We start from the raw sequence: 23,807 nt of genomic DNA on the forward strand, positions 1-23,807 counted from the left end.
ATGCCGAATCTCTTTAGTTGACGCAAGAAGAATAGCCTCTGCTGGGCCTTCTTCTGTATCTTGGAAGTGTTTTGCTCCCACCTAAGGTTCTTGGTTATGGTTGTGCCAAGGAATCGTACATCGGACACGCTGGAGACCACAGTATCATCGATGAGGACAGGGGAGAGCACAGGGGGGTGCTTCCTGAAGTCTACAGTGAGCTCAACAGTTTTTGTTGCATTGAGAACGAGCTTGTTCTCCTTGCACCAACTGCTAATCCTCTCGATCTCGCTACGATAGGTGTGCTCCCCTTTGTTGTCAATAAGGCCGCTGATAGTTGTGTCGTCTGCAAATTTAATGACCTTCACAGAGTCCGCAGATGTGGTGCAGTTGTTCGTATACAGAGAAAAGAGTAGAGGAGACAGCATGCACCCTTGCGGAGTGCCTACGTTGGTGGTTCTTTCGTGGGAGAAGCAGTTGCCAAGCTTAACTCTCTGTGTTCTGTTGGAAAGGAAGTCCCTGACCCATGCGTGCAAAGTGGGATCTACTCCTAGCTGCCTGAGATTGTCGAGCAGGATGACTGGGCAGATGGTATTGAAAGCGGAGCTAAAATCCAGGAACAGGATCCTGGCGTAAGAGTCTGGTTTGTCGAGGTGCTCTGTGATGTAAGCCAAACTGACATTTATGGCATCCTCAGTGTTGTGTGGTGGGACAACAGTCAGTCCAGACATGTGTTGGGGAACTATTCAAGTAACATTATCAAGGATTTTGCTTTGGGAACAGTAATAAACATGTCTAAAAAATAATATGATTATATGAAACAATTATTTTATTAACTAGGGGATTATATAAAACACTAACTCCGTGAGTGGCAGTGAGAGAGAGGGGTGACCACACTCCCTCTCTATTAGATTGCCTTTTCCTATATGCTGCTATATGGTATATGATATATGCTATAGCAGCATAGATTGCGCTATTGTGGCCAGGAACGCGAAGAATCACTCACGTCCCAGCCTGTCAGCTCCTGTCACCCAAACAGGAAGTGGCTGCCGGCGGGGCCAGGAGGATCGGAGGGAGACGGCGAGGGCACCGGACAGCTGCAGGGGGCTATTGGAAGACCCAGGTGAGTAAAACTCATTTTTTTTTTTACTTAAGTGTCCCTTTAAGGAATGTCCCACCAAATTGCCACTCCATTGCATATAAAAAGCCTCTACAGGTAGTATTTGATCTCAAGTTATCTGGCGTCTGAACAATCGTAATCTCCTTGTTTGACCTTGGCTCGTGACCTCGACTCTGCTTGATATCTTGGCCTGTGACCTCATTTATACTTGTTTGCCCACAATGTGGAAAACCAGACCAGAATTCAAATCTGTACTTCATTTCACCAAATTTATTATTATTATTATTATTTAGTATTTATATAGCGCTGACATATTACGCAGCGCTGTACAGTGTATATATATATATATATATATATATATACATATATATATATATATATATATATATATATATATATGTATATATATATATATATATATATTGTCTTGTCACTAACTGTCCCTCAAAGGAGCTCACAATCTAATCCCTACCATTGCCATATGTCTATATTATGCAGTGTAAGTACTGTAGTCTAGGGCCAATTTTACGGGGAGCCAATTAACTTATCCGTATGTTTTTGGAATGTGGGAGGAAACCGGAGTGCCCGGAGGAAACCCACACAGACACGGAGAGAACATACAAACTCTTTGCAGATAGTGCCCTGGCTGGGATTCGAACCAGGGACCCAGCGCTGCAAGGCGAGAGCGCTAACCACTACGCCACCGTGCTGCCACCGTGCTGCTATGCCACCCATTTCTAGTGCATTTATTAGCAACCAGTCTAGTAACATCTAAGCTAAGTTTGAGGCTCTGCTGCTGGACAGTCTTGAGTCTGGTCCATGTAGCCATACTATTGAAGTAACAAAGTGTAGAGAGTCACATGCATATAAGGAATTCTAGACTCTGTTATGACATTCCAAAGATATGTATATCACTGCTGGAGCTTACAGTTACTGTATAGTTCTTAGTACCTTCACGTTGCAGTGGTAGAACCTTGTCATATAGCTGATAGTACATAAAATACTGGAGAAGTAATTGTACCTGCTAGAGAATTATGTTATTTAAAAGTGATGCTAGTCCTCTTTCCTGGCTAGTTATATCTCTTCAGATAGAATAACATTTTTTTTTGTTTTCTGCAACCTAATATTATACCAATAGTTTTTTCAACAACTAGCTGATGGCCCAGCATTGCCCAGGTATGTATTTGGCTGCTTTTGGCTCCGCCCACTTTTTCTGACACTAACACACAATTACTCAATTAGTCAATGACCAAGTTTGTGAGCTTTGCAGTCTTTGGCATCACTAATTTGCATTTAAATGAACCAAATCTGATTGGCTGTGGCTCCATCCCCTTTTCTGAATTTGAACCCCAGTCACCCAATGACCAACTGTACGAGGTTTGAGGCTTGTGCCATTAACAGTGCAAGAATGGCAGCAATGAAATATTCCCCTTGAAAATCAATAGGTGAATTTTGATTGGCTTTTGTAGGCTTCACCCACTTTTCTGAATATCATTCCCAGTCACTCAGTGACCAACTGTGCAAAGTTTGAGAACCCTACCATTAACAGTGTTAGAATGGCTGCAGTTTACATTTTCCCAGTGAAATTTGTATTTGTCTCCGTCCACTTTTTGGTTATGGGGATAAAAAGTATCCTATATGTTATTCCAGGTAATGTACTTTGTGTGTGCCAAATTTCATTCAAATCCGTTCAGCCATTGTTGCGTGATTGAATAACAAACATTCAAGCATCCAAACATACAAACGTTCACATTTATAATATTAGTAAGATATAAGTTCTGTTGGTAACCAGATGTGCCCTGGATCGTCTTAGATCCATAGTAGTGCCCCTAATAGCAGTGCTGCTGACAATTTACTATGTTGGAATATATTGTTGTCTATTTCTCTGATCAATCAGCCAAGCAGTATACTGTAAAGTCATAGGAGAGTGGGAAACACCCACTAATAAACACTGAGCACCTATCATATTGCAGAAAGAGACCTAGGTATACAGAGATAAGGATGTAGATGAAAATTTAGCTCTAGCACAGGAAACTGTAACGATTGTGGAATTCTCTCCGTGATCAGCGCACAGGGCGTGCGCTGACACTGCGGAAATCCTCCACAAGCGTATAATTTGAGGGAACCCAGCAAAAGGTGCAATGCACCTGTAGAGGGAAATTCCTGTCGACAGATGGAGCTGTGGAGTGCAGAGGAACAGCTCCTCTGCCCTGCCACAGACGCCAGACAGGAATTGTACGAAGGGAAGAAACGCAGGGCAAGATAGCCCTGAAAGAGAGAGATCAAAGCGACAGAGGGTATGTGTGTCCACCAAACTAGTCGCCACCCTGCGACGATGAACACACAACCATGAAGATAAAGTGAGAAGGCAATCGCCAGAGATGGCGATTGCTAACAGCGACACAAGACCGAATAATCACAGATGAGGAATGTATGTATGTCCACCAATCTAGCCGCCAACCTGCGACGGTGGACACACAACAGAAGAAACCAAGTGAGAACGCAATCGCAAGAGAAGCAATTGCGGAAGAGAATGAGCACAGGGACAGAATGTATGTATGTGCCCCAATCTAGTCGCCAACCCGCGACGGTGCACATACAACAGCAGATTTGAAGTAGGAACGCAATCGCGAGAGAGCCGATTGCCAGAGGTGACACAAGGCTACAGCAAGGCAGAGCACGAGAGTAGCAAAGGCACAGCAAATCATACAATGGGAAGATAAGGAAAATAACAAACGCTAACTAAACGCGAACACCGCACTCATTCGCAACAGTGCACGCGTTTATGCGCGGTCCCCGCATGTTAAGCACAACAGAGACAACCACGCCTAACTAACCACCGACAGACAAACATGAAACAGAGGATGCGAACGCTTGCTTAACGGTTACCTCACCGAGCCTCCAGCAAGCGTTCGTAGCAGACAAGACAGATACACGAAAACAGGAATAAGTGAGAGATACGATCCACTGCTCTTTCCGCCAGAGCGAGTGCGATCCAAGTATAGAAACAGAGCGAGCTGGATCCACTGCTCTTTCCGCCAGTGCAAGTGCGATCCAAAGTACAGCAAGAGAGATGGAGATCAGACGGATCCACAGCACTAGCGCAAGGCGAGTGTGATCCAGGCAAGACAGATCAGATGAGATAGCTGGTAGCAACCGCTGCTCCAGATATACTCCAAGAACAAAGATCAGAACGACTTCCTGTCGACCACCGCTGGGACAGGACAATCGCAACAGATAAACAAAACAGATATGCAATCCTAACTGCACTAGGGAATCTGCCTAGTGCAGTCCCAGGAATTACTCTAAGCTAATCTTTAAACAATGAGCAAGGCTGACACTCCAGGAGTGTTTCACAGGACTAACCCTTATGACCAGCCCAGATCTGTGATATCACATGGTATATATAGAGCAAGCCTACAAAGGATGTGGTTAGGCAATCTGCATGACAAACGTATGCAAATTCCTCAGCAGCAAGCTGCAAAACTGACAAAAGGTCTCTCTTCCAGAGACCTGCAGAATGCAGACCTGAACAGTGGTCAAAAAGCTGCCTGCCTGCGCAGGCAGCCGAGCGGATCCTCACAGAAACATAACAAATTTTGCTCTAAAGAACGCTGAACTTATCTGTTCAAGAAATGCAGAAGTTTTACAAATAATGAATTGCTTCATAATGTTGGTATTTTTAGAAATGATTAGAGTGAAACTCTGCATGCATAGATCTCCTAGCAATGAACAAACTAGTAGATAATCTGGCTATAAATAGAGACGAATGACTTCATATGACAGCTAAATCCGGGCAATTTGACAAATTACAGAATGCACTACTAATTCAATTCTTAAAACTTTCCATTATTACATCATTGTAATACGATCGTAATGAGTGTCAAAAACATTTTCAACTTCAATTACCGCTATTGAAAGTAAAACTGTCTCTAGCCACTCTACTCAACTAACAGGAAGCAATGGCCGAAACAGTAGAGAACCATGTTAGCCATCAGTAAAAGCAAGAAGTTTTGAATTAGGATGATACCATTTATTTGGTAACTTAGAGGTAAATAAAAAGTTAGTTAGCCAATAAATGGTATCATCCTGATTTAAAACTTCATAAGTAAACACTGGTAAAAATCTTATCTTTTTTTTTTTTTTTTTTTGCTTCAGGTGTGCTTTAATGATGGGTACACACGTTGTGATTTACCACTCGATCTGCGGGAACATGTCAGAAATAATCGATCGAACATGTCAGAAATGATCGATCCCGATCGAGCGGGAAATCGCAACGTGTGTACCCAGCATAAGAATGATCACTGTTACTGGCTGTACCAGCGATCATTTGCAAAAAGCACACACAGAGTGACTGATGGAACACATGTTCTATTGCAGTAATTAGTGCTGTCTTGGGAGCTGTAGGGAGCGCCCATATTCTGTCACCCCTCTTTGAAGTTCTGACAAGATCCCTTGTCACAACTACACTGCATGCTCTGTCCTGTCCCACTCCAGAGTAGCTGTACATGGCAGCCATGGCCAGGAGTGTTCTGTGCATGCATGGTTTGCAAGGAATTGTAATCACACATGGACAGAATGCTCCCAGCCATAGTTGCCATGCACAGCTGCTCTTCCTGGTCATGGAACTAGTTAAATAAAGCCAATATAAGCATAATTACTGTAGTAGTAGATGAAGAAGCCGTTTATGTATTCACTTTTGGGCCTATTCACACTAACAAACAAACAAAGAACATTTATATTGCACTTTTCTCCTGGTGAACTCAAAGCGCCAGAGCTGCAGCCACTAGTCTGCGCTCTATAGGCAGTAGCAGTGTTAGGGAGACTTGCCCAAGGTCTTTTACTGAATAGGTGCTGGCTTACTAAACAGCCAGAGGCAAGATTTGAACCCAGGTCTCCTGTGTCAGAGGCAGAACCCTTAACCATTACACTATCCAGCCACTAACACACGCATACACGCATAGTGTAACACACTTATCTGGTATGCTCTCTGAAAGCTGTTCTGATAGTGTGGAGCAGCTGGAGAAAGCTTCCTCTTCCTTTTAGGTCAAATGCATCCCCGGCTCCCCTGTAGACGTGAATCAGCATGATGGCATCCTCGGCTCCCCTGTAGATGTGGGTCGGTGTGTTGTTTCTGGCAGGACGTGCGCAGCTCAGAGCTGCCTTTATAGGCTGAGGAGGCGTGTCTGATGGGGTGTCAACTGTGATGTCATCAGCTGATACCTTTTTGCAGGAAGTGCTGTCAATTCTGGGGGCTGGGCTTTTGCTCTGCCTCCTCAGTACTTAAGGCCAGAGTATTCACTTGCTCGTTGGCCTTTATACCAATCAGTTCGCTGGTTCTTGGTCCTAGCTAGTGAGAGATTGAGAGCTACAGTTCTTATATTGCACATCAGCGCGATATATATGTACTCTAGTCAGTCAGTCTTGTTATTTTGTAGTATTATATATTTTTGTAATATTATTATATCGTAATATTGTATATTATCTGTGTACCAACCTTTTGCTTGCCTCTTGACCTCACTCTTGCCTAGCCCTTCTGTACTACTGCCATCTGATATATGTGTATGACTCGGCCTGTCCCTGACCTTGCTACTGTTTGATCCTTCCAATATGACTGACATCTGACTTATGTGTATGACCCTGCCTGTTAATTGACTACGATTTTGCTTAACTCTATTGTACTTCACTCATCTGCTCTTGTGAACAACTTTGGCCTGACCCTGACTATGCCTTTCTCACTAGAACTGAGATTTACACTAGTTATGCTAGATCTCTTCACATATCAGCATGATACATAGATGCTGGCTATATACTGGATAATTTTTACCATCGATATCAGGCTGATTCTATCATTTGATTGATTCTCCTAGAAAGCCATGTCCTAACATGCCGGCCCAATATACTAATGTTTGGCTGAAATCGAACAAATCAGTCCAGTCATACCAGGCGGAAGATATTGATCAATTGGCGGTGGGTTGAGAGTGGTGGCAGATCAACAGCCTATAGGACCAGGGCTGGATTTACCACGTGGCACTGTAGGCACATGCCTACAGGCGCCTGATGATAGAAAGGCGGCTCACTCCCCTCCCGAGTGCCTCCCTCCCTCCTTCTCTATGCAGAGTCCTGAGCAGAGTGTAAATAAGAGGTTACTTACCCGGGTCTCGGCATTCCACTGACCAGATCTCCCTTCAGTTCGGGGCACCACTAGCTATTTAGTATTAGTTAGCCAGTGGTACCCTCAGTATTAACCACTTGAGGACCCACCCTTTACCCCCCCTTAAGGACCAGCGTTAATTTTTGTGATCTGTGCTGGGTGGGCTCTGCAGCCCCCAGCACAGATCAGGTTTCATGCAGAGCGATCAGATCGCCCCCCTTTTTTCCCCCCTATGGGGATGGTGTGCAGGGGGGGGTCTGATCGCTCTGGTGGGCAGGCTTGTTGCGGGGGGGGGGGCACCTCAAAGCCCCCCTCCGCGGCGAAATTCCCCCTACCTCTCCTACCTGCTCATCCCCGGTGATCGGGGCTGCACAGGACGCTATCCGTCCTGTGCAGCCAGTGACAGGACGTCCCCTGTCACATGGCGGCGATCCCCGGCCGCTGATTGGCCGGGGATCGCCGATCTGCCTTACGGCGCTGCTGCGCAGCAGCGCCGTACAATGTAAACAAAGCGGATTATTTCCGCTTGTGTTTACATTTAGCCTGCGAGCCGCCATCGGCGGCCCGCAGGCTATTCACGGAGCCCCCCGACGTGAATTGAAGGGAAGCAGCCGCTCGCGCGAGTGGCTGCTTCCTGATTAATCAGCCTGCAGCTGGCGACGCAGTACTGCGTCGCTGGTCCTGCAGCTGCCACTTTGCCGACGCACGTTATAAGCGTGCGGTCGGCAAGTGGTTAAGGGGCACCAGTAGCTACCTACAATGGTTAGGGGAAGTAAGGGAGAAGTGACAGCTGAGCCAGCCAGCACACTTGTGCAGTTCAGTGGGGGTTTGTAGATTCATGGAGGGTGAAGTCTAGGGTGCCAGGACATCTGTGTCTATAGGCTCCTGCGATGTAAATCTGGGCCTGTATAGAACAGTTAGATAGATTTTAATCGTTAGATTTTTAATAGATTTCATGATGAAATCTATTAAGAATCTATGTACAGTGTGCAAAGAGATTTAATCAGATAGATGTCTCTCTGATCAGATTATGTTCTGAGAGGGAGCTATCCTTTGGCCACATCAGTGTATGACCAGCCTAAGATTACAGAAAAAAGAAATTTTCAAGATTTAACAGTTTTTTTTATATTTGCAACTATGTACCATACATGGGGCCTGATTCACAAAGCGGTGTTAACAGTTAGCACGCTGGTGAAAAGCCCTTTATCATGCCTAAACTCAGTTTAGGCATGATAAGTTTAGGTGTGATAAGTTTAGGCATGATAAGTTTAGGTGTGATAAGTTTAGGTGTGATAAGTTTAGGCATGATAAGTTTAGGTGTGATAAGTTTAGGCATGATAAGTTTAAGCACCAACTGCGTTAGCACCGCAGTGCACAGCTGATCAAAAGTTTTGCGCTAGCAAGTCTGGTGCACATCGCATAGAGTTTAATGGCGCTGCTTTGCATGCTGGACTTTGCACGCTATCTACACTTATCTAAACTTAGCATGCCTAAACTTATCACACCTAAACTTATCATGCCTAAACTTATCACGCCTAAACTGGCTTTTCACCAGCGTGATGCAATGGTTATCACGCCTAAAGTCTCTAACTGGGTTAGCACCGCTTTGTGAATCGAGCCCATTGTATTCATTATAATAAGATTCTGTCTGTTTTGTCTCTGCTTATTAATATTTGTGTTATTTGCTTAGCTGGCCTATTTTTGTTTGCGGTATCAGCACATTAGTCATTATTATGAGATAAAAATAAATGCAAAGTATTGCTCTGCCAGCCAGCAGACTGTGGTGAAGATCCTTGGCAGATATTTCCAGGGTCACAGAAAATAGAGGGTGAAACTAGCTCAAAAACTATTTTGTGTTGTCCATAGCAACCAACAATCAACTGACTCACCGAAAAGTAACATATTCCAAGTAACGAAGACAGCACTTAATCATTCATTTTGATTAAGGGATTTTGTAACCTTGAAAGGAGTTACTTTTTACTGGAGTCTTCTGTTTGCTGTTTGCTATGAGCAACAAATAAAAGCTTAAAAAAAAAATCATCCTTTGCATTGTTAGGAAATCACTATGGGTAAATAATGACAACATCTTTCACAGATGCACAAAACATGAACTTCCATTTGACCTTTTAAGCTACCAGCATTGCTAATGAGTAAGTGCTTCTGAGCTTTATTTACCTACATTTCCCCGTCTGTTATCCACTTGGTAGATGGTGGTAGAATTACACAACTCTGAGGCATGGGAATGCGCCACACAATCATGTTTTACTCAATACCATAATAAAATGTTAGCGTAAAACCACAGTTACAGAAGAATGTCTTTAGGCCAAAATGTACGTCAGTGACAACGTCATGTCTTTTTAGAAACACAACGATTGGTTTTAAAGGTGGCTCTTACCCTTTAGTTATTTTGGCATGTTGCTTAGACATTCAGTGTAAGAGCTGCGATAGCCAGGGAGTGTAACTGTATGAATCATTGGCAGCAACAAATACCGATCAGCAAGTTTCCCGCAAGGGAATGAAAAGTAGGTTTATGCAAACTTGTTGCTAAAAAAAAAAGTTGAGATACTGAGTAAATAAAAATAGACAGAGAACCAAGAAGAATGCATACTGCCATCCAGAGATGATATCTTTTTCAGGGGAGGCCTTCATTATTTCAGCATGTGACAAGACCAATCTATATTGCATAAATACAGTATGGATTTGTTGTGAAAAAATGCTGCTGCTAAACTAGCCAGCCTGCAGTCCATGCCTATCACCTATTGAAAACATTTAGCAAATTAAAGGGACCCTGAGAAGGACCCTAAAATGCCATAATTCATTTACCTGGGGCTTCCTCCAGCCCCTCGTAGTCTGTGAGGTCCCTCTGCATTCTCCGGGCTTCCTCTGGCAGCTCCATTAGCTGCATGACTTTGCCCGATGTCATGCACAACTGCCTGTCTCACTCACATAAAGCGCCTGTCGCTGTGAGCGCTCGCCGCGCATGCGGTTCATTCTTTCAATATGCCAAGGGACCTCACAGAGGCTGGAGGAAGCCCCAGGTAAGTTCATAATGGCATTTTTGGATCCTGCTCAGGGTTCCTCTAAGAAATAAAAACTATAACAATAGACACCCTGAACTTCTGATCAAGTGAGATCCCGTGGCAAGATATACATAAGAGATATTTAGTAAGAGGGCGTTTCAGTATCTTTTAGCCCCTTATACTCTCCTAGTGGTTTTGGATCACCACGAGCAAGCTATCTGAGTACTCTTCTATATCAGGCAAGAAGGGGGCAGCTTTTTACTTTCAGAACTACAAACACTGATCTTCTCAGTTCCCAAACATTTAGGTTCGGTTAACATCAGAATGCAAAACAGATATCCTTTTGTTCATTTTGCCAGGTTAAAAAACGTAAAGTCGATAAATTCCATGTTAGTAATAGGATCCAATCACACTTGTCAATCTCAGGTTGGCCATTGGAGATCTGGCTAAGTTATGTATTGGAAGAAGTGTTGGAACACAATGGGAAACATGACTCCATCTGAACAAAATGTGTTGCCAGGATCGATTCAAAATAATTATCCATATTTAAGAAAAAAAAATTATGATATTTCCCAAGTTCAGCATTTGCTTTTTTTTTTTTTTTTTTTTTTTTTTTTTTAGTCAAATGCAGGGTTTACATGATTCATGGCGATTCACTGCATTCTGTTTTTATTATTAATATTTATTTTATCATCATTATTTAGTATTTATATAGCGCCAACATCTTCTGCAGTGCTGTACAGAGTATATTGTCTTGTCAGAGGGTCTCACAATCTAATCCCTACCATAGTCATATGTCTATGTATGTATCGCGTAGTGTATGTATCATAGTCTAGGGACAATTTTTTAGGGGGAAGCCAATTAACTTTTGTTTATATTTTTTTGCAGGATGTGGGAGGAAACCGGAGTGCCCGGAGGAAACCCAGGTCGACATGGGGAGAACATACAAACACCGTGCAGATAGTGCCCTGGCAGGTATTCGAACTGGGGATCCAACACCAAGGGCCTGATTCACAAAGCGGTGCTAACAGTTAGCACGCTGGTGAAAAGCCCTTTATCACGCCTAAACTCAGTTTAGGCATGATAAGTTTAGGTGTGATAAGTTTAGGTGTGATAAGTTTAGGCATGATAAGTTTAGGTGTGATAAGTTTAAGCACCAACTGCGTTAGCACCGCAGTGCACAGCTGATCAAAAGTTTTGCGCTAGCAAAGTCTGGTGCACTTCGTATAGCGTTTAATGGCGCTGCTTTGCGTGCGGGACTTTGCACGCTATCTACATTTATCTAAACTTAGCATACCTAAACTTATCACACCTAAACTTATCACACCTAAACTTATCACGCCTAAACTGGCTTTTCACCAGTGTGGTGCAAAGGTTATCATGCCTAAAGTCCTTTAGGCGTGATAACTGAGTTATCACCGCTTTGTGAATCAGGCCCCATGTGTGGTAATGCACGTGGCGCTAAGTGTTAATGACCGGTGCTCCCCCAGCAGCACTACCAATGGTAACATTTGACTGGAGTTTACTGCTTCAGGCCCAGTATGCGGAAATCCTAGCATTAATCTTTAATGTTCATTTCAAGCATTTTTCTCCCCAATGATCCTGAACTGGAGCATGCTAAGTATTTTATTTTATCCTGCCGTTAATGCTACTGAATCTGAAGAATTTGATGTAACGTGATACATGAAGTGAATGGGAGCAGCAGCTATGCTTCAGCTCAATGTTTGAATAGACAGCCCACAAGCTGCCTGAGCCTGGGTTACATGGTCTGTGTTCATTCAATGAACTAGATCTATCATGTTGTGCTGCTTGCTGCGGCATGACTGCTCAGACGCTTGTCGACGTGGAAGTATTCATAAATACAGCTGGAAAACATGGCAAATCAATTGGGCCTGAAGGGCCGCATTCCAAGCCAAACAAAAAGTCCAATGCATAGCTGCAGGCTTCAGATAACATACTTTCAGTAGTGATGTAAAGTCAATAGAATTACAGGATGAAAATGATAACTTAAATTTTATGACAGGTTCCATTACATACTCCATCAGCAGTCTCCTTACTCTATTCCTGTTATTATACCTCAGGGCTTGATTCTTACACCTGCTGTACACGCTGCCTAACTCCACACATCATCCTTCCTCTTCTGTGTCCTTTTGAGAATATTTATAGAAATCAATATCCTCTGTTTTACCCATGCTGATTTCTTTTTATTTTACACTGTTGTGATGCTGTTAAAATACTGGTTTTAATAACTGCATACTTTATAAGTGTATATTTCATAACTGACTTCAACTGCCAGAATAGAAGAGCATGAGTAGGGAGGCTAGCCAGCATCTTTGTACATGTCCTAGTCAGGAAGTGCTTTTAAAAAGAATAAAGTAAACCTTGAGAATCCCTCATGAGGAGATAAACTAGTCCAAAGCTACAAACAATCATTAACCACTCAAAACACACACAACAAGCTACTCTAATACTAATTTTAATCTCCAAAGTTCATTGTAGTGATTTTTAAATAGGCCAAACCATCACCCAGAGGGGGCCTTAGAGTACCCAGGGCCTGGGGCAAGTGTCCTATGCGGGGCCTAGAGCCTTAAAGGGACTCCGAGCAGTGCAGAAACTATGGAAAGATGCATATCATTTTAAAGCTCTCTTTCTCCTCTTTCCAATTATATATAAAACGCCGCCCTACGCCTTTTAGTTTTCGCTATTTTCGCGATTGAAATTGCCGCGGCCGCGATTTCAATCGCGAAAATAAAGAAAACTAAAAGGCGTAGAGCGACGATTTAGGTGTCGCCAGAAAGAGGAGAAAGAGAGCTTTAAAATGATATCCATCTTTCCATAGTTACTTGTATTACACAGGGCGACACTTTCCCCAGTGTCAGCAGCTCCATTCAGCAGAAAAAGTCGGCCTGTGTAATACAATGTAACTATGGAAAGATGGATATCATTTTAAAGCTCTCTTTCTCCTCTTTCTGGCGACACCTAAATCGTTGCCCTACGCCTTTTAGTTTTCTTTATTTTCGTGATTGAAATCGCGTCCGCGGCAATTTCAATCGCGAAAATAGCGAAAACTATAAGGCATAGGGCAGCGGTTTATATATCATTGGAAAGAGGAGAAAGAGAGCTTTAAAATGATATGCATCTTTCCATAGTTTCTGCACTGCTCGGAGTCCCTTTAAGTATAGGCCATATACTGTATCACCACACTCACAGGTTTGTCCACCTGTAATGCAGTATGCCTTATTATTGTTTAAAAACTGGTTAAAGGCCACTAAACCAACCTTTAGAGGAACAATTACAAAACGTAATGTAATCGAAGGCCAATGGAACTACCATTCACCGTTTGATTACATTATGTATTGTAATTATTCTTATATTGGTTTAGTGGCCTTTAACCAACTGATTGGTTGTAGGCTGGCCTGGGATTGGTGCTAGGCTGAATGAGGAGTCCAAAGTTTGTATTTCTATCCAGACACGCTCCTCAGCCAGCCTAGCACCAATTCCCCAGCTTCTCAACCAGCCTTGTTCCCATTCCCAGCTCCTCAGTTAGCTTAGAACCCATTCCTTGCTTTCCATCCAGCCTAGCACCAATCCCCAGCTCTCCAAGGCAGCCTAGCAACCATCCCCAGCTCCTCAGCCAGCCTAAAACCCATCCCCAGCTCCTTAACCAGCCTTGTACCCATCCCCAGCTCCTCAGCCAGCTTAGAACCCCTTCCTTGCTTCCCAACCAGCCTAACACCAATCCCCAGCTGTACAAGGCAGCCTACTCCTAGCACCCATCCCCAGCTCCTCAGCCAGCCTAGTTACCATCCCCAGCTCCCCAGCCAGCCTAGCACCCATCCCCAGCCAGCCTAGCACACATCCCCAGCTCCCCAACCACCCTAGCACCCATCCCCATCTGGCCTAGCACCCCTTCCCAGCTTTCCAGTCAGCTTAGTACCCATCCCCAGCTCCCCAGCCAGCTGAGTACCCATCGCCAGCTCTTCAGCCAGCTTAGAACCCATCCCTTGCTCCCCTGCCAGCCTAGCAACAATCTCCAGCTCTCCAAGGCAGCCTAGCACCCATCTCCATCTCCCCAGCTGGCTTAGCACCCATCCACAGTTCCCCATCCAGCCTAACACCCATCTAAGGCCAGTCTGGTACACACCCCAAGCTCCTCAGCCAGCCTGTACCTATCCCGAGCTCCCCATCAAACTCAGCACCAATCCCCAGACAGTCTGGAGGCTCCAGCCTGAGCCCACTGCGGCTCCAGCCCATGCTCGACTGACCTAAATGCCCCTGGGGGCCCTAAGGCTGAGGCTCTTCCATGTAACTTAATCTGACATTTGGCAAGCTTCATGTCAGTGCAGAAATTCATTACAAAAATGCTAATGGCTTAGTACAGTAAAGCATGCTGAAGATGAAAACCTAAGCAATAAAAGGGAGGTTGATGCAAAATATAAGGTGTATAAAACAAAATAGGAAGATCTGAGTATTTGTAAATGACACACTGCTCAGAACACAAACAGCTAGACTTCTGTAGACCTTTCCTTCACCACCACCAAAATGAGCGGGGTATGCCCCACTTGCCGCCCCCCAAAGGCCACCTCCTATGCATCACCACAATGTTCCCTCCTTAGAAGTTGTCTCTTCTCTGCCTATGCCAATTAGCATACAATGATGCAAAACAACACTTCATGCTCTAAGAACCTGAAGTTCAAGCTGAAGCAATTTTAGAGAACACATGCATGCGCATAAATCAGTCTCTTTGGCTGGATCCACACTTGTCCACACTTGTCTATCAGTTTTCTGCGTCAGTTTTCCTGCATGAGTTGTCTGACAGTGCTGTATTGCTGTCAATTGTTTTTCTGCATGTGAAAAATGCATTCAGGTGTAAACTAGCCCATTGATTTACATTGGTTCTCAGTTTTCCTTGTGTTACATAGTTACATAGTTACTTTGGTTGAAAAAAGACATACGTCCATCGAGTTCAACCAGTACAAAGTACAACTCCAGCCTGCTCCCTCACATATCCCAGCCTTTTCTCTAGGGCAGAGTTCCCCAACCCTGTCCTCAAAGCCCACCATGGACATGGTGGGGAACACTGCTCTAGGGGGTAACAGATTGCACAACTCACACCATTAAATAAATGGGATATACTAGCATAGAAGTAAACAGAGCTAAAGCATACAGCCTGACCACAAAGACTAGGGATGATCAATGAAATGCAAATATTTTTGAGTTTATGCAAATGTATGCTAAGTTTTATGCAAATATATGCAGTTTGAAAATGGACTAATCAATTTAAACTTAGTTTTAAGTTGATTGGTCCATTTTGAAGCTGCATATATTTGCATACAAATTGCATACATTTGCATAAACTCAGAAATATGTGCATCTCATTGATCATCCCTAACAAAGACACTTACACAAACAAGGGTAGCGATGCTTTTCCTGTTGGGACTTAAATACACTGAGGGAAAAACAGATGATTATTTAAAGGAAACCAGAGACAAAAAAAATATATTCATACATACCGGGGGCTTCCTCCAGCCCCCATCAGGCTATTGGCTCCCTTGCTGTCCTCCCGGGCTGCTTCGATCATCCTCTGGCCATCCAGTTATATCTGTCAGTTGCCTCGTACAACCTGGCCATGCCTGTGCATCCCCATCACATCACAGGGGCAGAATGCTTCCAGCGATGGGAGCGCTCGCGGCCAGGCCGAGCATGCGCAGTATGCGATGACTGCCAGCAGTGTCGGACTGGGAGGTGGTAAAGCTCAGGAAATCTCCTTGCTGGCCAAGCAGCAGTAATCATGTGCTGCTACTCACACAATTAGGAATTGCTACAGTTTTCTATTGGGAGTGATAACACAGGGTTACTGCTGCTTGGCCAGCAAGTGGATTTCCTCAGCTTTTCCACCTCCCAGTCCAATACTGACTGCCTGCCAGCATCTGACAGATACACCTGGATGGCCAGAGGAGGATTAAAGGGGAACTGAAGAGAGAGGTATATGGAGGCTGTCATGTTTATTTCCTTTTAATCAATACCAGTTGCCTGGCAGCCCTGCTGGTCTATTTCTCTGCAGTAGTATCTGATTAAAACCAGAAACAAGCATGCAGCTAATCTTGTCAGATCAGACTTATAAGTCTGAACCACTGAAACACCTAATCTGCTGCATGCTTGTTCAGGGGCTATGGCTAATAGTATTAGAGGCAGAGGATCAGCAGGGCTGCCAGGCAACTGGTATTGTCTAAAAGGAAATAAACATGACAGCCTCCATATACCTCTCTCTTCAGTTCCCCTTTAAGGTGGCCTGGGAGGACAGCGACGGAGCCAATGGCCTAAGGGCTCTTTTCCACTACGGCGTTTGCGATGGCTGAATCGCAAAAACGCGAATTGCTAGTGATTTTCCAAATCGCTACAGTTTGCTTTTAACATAGGAATCGCGGTAGATCATTTCCACTACCGCGATTCGTTTTTTGCCTGATCGCGATCGCACGGCGCAGCGATTATTGCCGCCATTTTGCTATGCAGTGCATAGCATAGCAAAATCGTGATCGCAAACGTCGGGAAATCACCGGGAATTTTTTACCTTTTTTACCTTTTGCTGAATTGCAATCGCTAGCGTTCAGCATGAACACTAGCGATTGCTAGTGGAAAAGGGCCCTCAGGAGACAGGAGGAAGCCCCAGGTATGTCCTTTTAAAAATGCTGCTTTTCTAACTGTTGTGCTCTTTCCCCCACATTTAATACATTCATATTGGTTTTCAGAACAAGCCTGCAGATATAGCGATCTCCCTCCCTCTCTTAACTAGCTGCATGTGTGCTGGGGTATGTGGCTTCCACAACACTGAAACCAAAAAATCTGAACAGCAGATTTTAAGGAGATTTTTTAAAATATGATAGCAATATAGCAGCCTTTATTTCTCACTCGCTTGATCTCCTTTAAAGCGGAATATAACCCTGCATTTCAACTTTGCTCTAAAACATTATTTACAGCATATTATATGCAACCAGCATTTTTTTTACTAGACCAGCATTGGAAGGGTTACATACAGAGCTTTAAAGTTCAGTGGAGAGAAATGCAGACGCATCCAAAGTTTAGATAGATACATTTAAGTAAACACAATGTAACAAGTGAGGAATGTGACTCACTCTCTCTCTCTCTGTGTCCGGGAGCTCCTGCACAGTCAGAGTGTGTGTCACATTCCACACTTGTTACATTGTGGTTGCATATAATATGCTGTAAATAATGTTTTAGAGCAAAGTTGAAATGCAGGGTTATATTCCGCTTTAAGAAAGCATACTGTAAAGTTGGGAGAATCATTTTCAAAACACATATTTATTTCAAATGTCTGTGTTAATAGGTGATAACTTTTTTCTTAATCAAATAAAATTAAAACAGCAGATAATAAGAGGGTTGATTTACACTTGGTAAAGTAGGGTTGATGTTTGGTAAGTTGCAGTGTGCAGGTGGTGCACATCAATTTTACTGACACTTACGTAGTGCAATGCATGTTACCTAGGTAGGTAGCACAAGTGTTGCCAGTGTAATGTGTGGTACACAGCTTGCATAATGTAATATAGGCAGTTTGCATTACAGTGTGGGCCATTTATATGGATACACCTTAATAAAATGGGAATGGTTGGTGATATTAACTTCCTGTTTGTGGCACATTAGTACATGTGAGGGGGAAAACTTTTTGAGATGGGTGGTGACCATGGTGGCCATTTTGAAGTCAGCCATTTTGAATCCAACTTTTGTTTATTTCAATAGGAAGAGGGTCATGTGACACATCAAACTTATTGGGAATTTCACAAGAAGTACAATGGTGTGCTTAGTTTTAACATAACTTTATTCTTTCATGAGTTATTTATAGGTTTCTGACCACTTATAAAATGTGTTTAATGTGCTGCCTATTGTGTTGTATTGGCAATGCAACCCTCTTCTCCCACACTTCACACACTGATAGCAACACCGCAGGAAAAATGCTAGCACAGGCTTCCAGTATCCGTAGTTTCAGGTGCTGCACATCTCGTATCTTCACCTCATAGACAATTGCCTTCAGACGACCCCAAAGATAAAAGTCTAAGGGGGGTCAGATCGGGAGACCTTGGGGGCCATTCAACTGGTCCACGACGACCAATCCACTTTCCAGGAAACTATTCATCTAGGAATGCTCAGACCTGACACCCATAATGTGGTGGTGCACCATCTTGCTGGAAAAACTCAGGGAACGTGCCAGCTTCAGTGCATAAAGAGGGAAACACATCATCATGCAGCAATTTCGCATATCCAGTGGCCTCGAGGTTTCCATTGATGAAGAATGACCCCACTATCTTTGTACCCCATTTACCACACCATTGTTTTTTCAATAGGAAGAGGGTACGAGATGTGCAGCATCTGAAACTACGGATACTGGAAGCCTGTGCTAGCATTTCTCCTGCGGTGTTGCTATCAGTGTGTGAAGAGTTGGAGAAGAGGGTTGCATTGACAATCCAACACAATGGGCAGCACACTGAACACATTTTATAAGTGGTCAGAAACTTGTAAATAACTCATGAAAGAATAAAGTTACATTAAAACCAAGCACACCATTGTTTTTCTTGTGAAACTCCCAATACGTTTGATGTGTCACATGACCATCTTCCTATTGAAAAAACAAAAGTTGGATTCAAAATGGTCGACTTCAAAATGGCCGCCATGGTCACCACCCATCTTGAAAAGTCCCCCCCCCCCCCCCCCTCACATATACTAATGTGACACAAACAGAAAGTTCATTTCACTAACCATTCCGATTTTATTAAGGTGTATCCATGTAAATGGCCCACCCTGTATACTAGCAAAATGTGCATTACCTAGGTAGTGAGAATTGCACTATTGGGGCAATGCACGTTACATACCTGATGTAGGTATCGGTAAAATTGCCATGCACTGCCTATGCTCACCAACTTTATCAATCTTCAGTGAATAAACCATATTGTGAGATTTGAACATTTCTGTATGAAGAAGAGTATAAAACATCAGTATCCTTCATTTTACTAAAACTGTTGTTTGCAATGATTTTTAAGGTGGCCATTAACGATACAATTCTTGGGATGATCGTCCAATTCGATAATGATATTGATTGAAAAATGATCAGAAAATTATATAGTAACGATTGGTGTCAGCATACAGAGAGAATCTGATTGTTGATGATCTGCAAAATCATCAACAATACAGATGTATACTTGATTATGGATGATCTGCAGAATCACCAATAATACAAGTATGACTAACCTCTGGACACCTAATGAGTAAAGTGCTAGATGAACTGAAGGCTATCTCCCGAGGAGCGGGAGATGTAAACGGCTCGGCCAAGAGCCACCTGAGGGGCAGGTGGCCCTGGGCAGTGCAGAAACTATCTCCTTGATAGTGAGGACCTGGTAACCAGGGATAATGATATCAGATGGTAAACTGTACTGCAGCCAGGGTAAGAGACCACTGGCTGCTAACAGGCCGGACTCTCTGAGGAGCGGGAGTCCTGGTTGCAGCTGACACCTGGTGGAATGGTGTTACTGCTAGTACAGTTAGACTGAGCACTCAGGGAGAGTGACAGCTTGAGTGGTCGGGCAGGCCAGGTCGGCAACACACGAGCAGATCAGGTACAGAGAGAGAGAGACTGATTCGGTAACCGGGCACAGGCAGGGTCTGGCAACAGGTAGGCAGATATGCAGAGGTACCGAATCAGAAAGCAAGAGATAGGTCGACAGAGCAAATGGTCATAACATATAAGTATAACAAAGTCCTATACTGGGGTGTGAGTTCCTTGGTCTCGACACCCTGGAACTAGTCTAGCGTATAACACAGTAATAGCACAGTGTTCCTAAGCTTGAGTGTGTGGTCCTTGGTCACAACACCCTGGAACTGGTCTAAAGTATAACACATTAATGAAACAGTATCCCTAAGCTTGGGTGTGAGGTCCTTGGTCACAACACCCTGGAACTGGTCTAACATATAACACAAACGTAATCTGGCTAAGTGTGAATTGCCAGGTCCTTCTGGTTCTAACACACTGTGAGATCTGACTGGTCTGAGTGCTCACACGTTAGTATTCGCAACGGCAGACAACCAGCAACTGACAGGCAAGAAGTATATATAGTGCAGCGCTCCTCAGCGCCGCCCAGTCCCACTCAGCCAATCACCCACTGCGCTGGGATCAGCTGATCATCCTCTCCTATTGGCATAAAGGTCCTGCCTCCTAGCGCGTAGCTCTCCATCTGTGTGCACTACTAGGCTCAGACAAACCAGATGCATGCTGCTGTGCGGAAACCGCCGGTCTGAACGCGGAGACAGCCTCCCCGCTGCCAGACCGCTGGTGTCTGCGCAATCCATTACAAATATCGATCAGAAATGATCATTCGGGCCCTCTAGTGGAAGGAAAGCTGAAATCCAATTTGATCAGATTAATGGAATCGATCAATTTTTTATATTGATTCATTCAATCTGATCAGATTGGTTAGCAGCTTTCCTTCTGTTAGTGGGCTCGAATGATTGTTTAGGATCAATATTACAATTGAATTGGACTATCCTATGTCCAGTGAGTTGTATCATTAATGGCCACCTTAATATTGACTGTTCAAGAGATTGTACAGGTGAAACTTGTGTATGACACGTGTATGTACCTGTATGTGTCACTGGAAAATCCTGTTTAATTATATGATGTGAAGCGTGTGCGGAGAAGTCTAGACAAGCAGTATGTGAAAAGCTTTCTTGTGTATAAAAAACCTGGATGATCTAACACTTGTGGACTGCACATATTTTGTGTTCTTGCTAAAGCCTTTTTCCAGTGAATGATGAACAATGAATACAAGATACAAGAACTCTAATAAGAAATATTTGTAGCTCAAACATCAAATATTGTGACTGTAGCCTCTTGTATGAAATAATAGTCTTTCATAAGTCAGAGATGGATTAAGATGTAATGGGGTCCTAGTCAAGGTAGTAGATTTGGGGTCTCCTTGTGGTCTTTTTGGTAAGGTGAAGTGGAGAGGGGTCAGAGAAGATAGCTGGTAGACTCCTTGACACCCACTAGGCCCCAGGCACCTGCCTAGGTTGCTTGGTGGATGATCCAACTCTGGTATAAGTGAACAGCAGCATTGGGGGTATAGTGGACAGCAGTCCAGCCTTGCAGCACTCAGGTTCCCAGATACTGCAAAAATCAAAGCCTTTTATATTCAAAATAAAAATAAAATTAAGTGAAAGTAGAGATTGTAACACTTGTCACTAGTTTTAAAAAATACTCAGCTTAAAGAAAATAAATATTAGTCTCTAGTGATGGGCCGAAAATCAAATTTTAATTGGTGGCGAATTTCGAATCCAAATCTCCACAAACATTTGCGAATCTGCGAATCTCCATAGATTTCAATGGCAGGCGAATGGCCACCGACTTTAGTGGTTAATAGCAAAGAGTCCTTACGTGCTAGAAACAGCAAATTTTCAGGGTATGTGGAGGGAGACAGTGGGTACAAAAAATGAATCGTTTTTGAAAAAATCAATTTTAAAGTTTCATAGGAAAAAAGAATACATTTAAATGCGGTAAATGACAGGTAATGTAGCAAACCTAACGGTAGTGTAAATTTACATATATCAAAAGAAAGAGCAATGAATTTTATGCCTGAGTTTCCAGGGGGTCTGTATGCAGTGGAAACCCCGCCGGAGTCGCAACGCTTTGGCCAGGGATCGATATACAGCCGCAATACAGCTGTATAAAGATCCCTGGCAACTTTACCTATTTTTTGAAAAAAAAAGATTAATGTTCAGAGAGTGGGAAATAAAAAAAATGACGTGGGGTCCCCCCTACCAAGCCTCTATAACTCTTTGTCCCCCATTCAGGCTGGAATAGACAGAATGCGGAGCTCTGGAGGTGGGGATTCGTACCCTGAGCTATACCAGGCCGCATGGTCCATGGTATGGTCCAAACCATGGACAAGTGACTCTTCCCCACCTCCGCTACCCCAGAAAGAGGTGGGGGCTACCAATGCTCTGGGGAGAGGGGGTTCATGGTGCCATCTGGGAGTCCCCTTTAAGAAGGGGACCCCCAGATGCTTGCCCCTTCCCAGGAAAAAAGAGTTTAGGGGGTACAAGTTACCCGTTACCCATTTCCACAAAGGGTTAAATGAAATAAAAACACAAATGAAATCAAACCAGCGACAAAAGTCCTTTAATAATGTCAATTAAGTAAAAATACTTACCTGTAGCTGTAAAAAAATATGTTCCCATGCCAATATCCTCAGAAATGTCTCATGCCACTATCCTCTATCTTGCAACCTTCTTAGTTACTTTGATTGAAGATCCGACGCCACACACCACCGCTCACCGCTGCACAGCTCTGCTATACTAAGTATAGCAGAGCTCAAAGCATCTTTGAATTTAGCTCAAAGGCTCCCCATTGGTTTATTAACAGATATAGTATATTAGTATAGCAGATCTGCGTCTCCCTTTTTCTCCCTCCACGGCGTTCCACTCTCCTCCCCGCACACTGCACCTATTGCCCCCACCTACACTGGCACCCTGGAGCACCCTGATAGGTGCTATGGGTAATCCAGGGTGTCATTGTAGGTGGGAGTAATAGGTGCAGTGTGTGGGGAGGAGAGTGGAAAGCCGTGGAGGGAGATGCAGCTCTGCTATACTTAGTATAGCAGAGCTGTGCAGCGGTGAGGCTTGGCCACCCCTCTCCCCTGGAGCCCCCCATACCATGAACCATGCTGGCTGGTATAGCTCAAGGTGCGAAGCCTCACTCGGGCGGGGCTCCACATTCTGGCTATCCCAGCCTGCATGGGGGACAAAGGGTTACAGAGGCTCAGGAGGGGAAACCCCAAGTCATTTTTTTTTATTATATAAAATAATTCAGTTGCTTGAGGTCAACTAAAATCATTTATAAAAACTACAACAACATCATAGTAGGATTGACATAAACTGTAAGGGCTGGTTAACATGGATGGTTCTTCGACTTTAAACGATGGCCTCTGCACTCGTCGTTTAATTAACACTGTCCATTCAGGTGAATGGACAGCCTTCAATACGATTGTTAACCGGCATATGTGCAAGCGCTGCGTTTTGATTGCGATTTTTGTCGCTGTCGACTTTTAGCCAATTCTGGAAGCAACATGTTGTTTAGTATATTTTTCAAATGCATGTTTCAGTCTCTTTAAATACTGTATACTTGGCCAGTTCTATGTGTTTTACAGTTGAACATGTATGAAGTAGCACAAGATGCTACAACTATATTTTTTCACATCTATTTACAATCATACAGAAAGAAAAATCATATTCTGCAATATATAAACCTTGCTTAGATGGTAGACAGTTTTCCAAGGGTATGAATTAAATTACATGCAGTCTAAGGAAGTAAAATAATCTCATCAGAACGTGTTTTTTTTTTAATACTGAAATATACTTGTGACATACCTGCAAATTTAAACTTCTAGTATAATCTGCGACCTAATTTTAATGTGTCTTTATTACATAAACATGTCACTTTATTACATTATGTCAGTTTCATTAGATTTATAAT

The 23,807-nt window shown here is 43.6% G+C and overlaps 1 protein-coding gene across 3 annotated transcripts in view; it reads right to left on the bottom strand.

Annotated features, from left to right (window-relative positions):
• NEDD9 (neural precursor cell expressed, developmentally down-regulated 9) overlaps positions 1-23,807 on the bottom strand; it is a 313,393-nt gene that overhangs the window by 201,306 nt on the left and 88,280 nt on the right. For 2 of the 3 annotated variants that reach the window (XM_068236900.1, XM_068236897.1), the window contains exon 1: positions 12,350-12,473. The exons of the other annotated variant lie outside the window; for it this stretch is intronic. The gene's annotated coding sequence lies outside the window, so the exon portion shown is untranslated. Of the gene's footprint in view, positions 1-12,349; positions 12,474-23,807 lie in introns of those variants that run through there. 3 annotated transcript variants of the gene reach the window in all.

This window comes from Hyperolius riggenbachi, chromosome 5 (genome assembly GCF_040937935.1).
Source record: "Hyperolius riggenbachi isolate aHypRig1 chromosome 5, aHypRig1.pri, whole genome shotgun sequence".
Lineage (NCBI taxonomy): Eukaryota > Metazoa > Chordata > Amphibia > Anura > Hyperoliidae > Hyperolius > Hyperolius riggenbachi.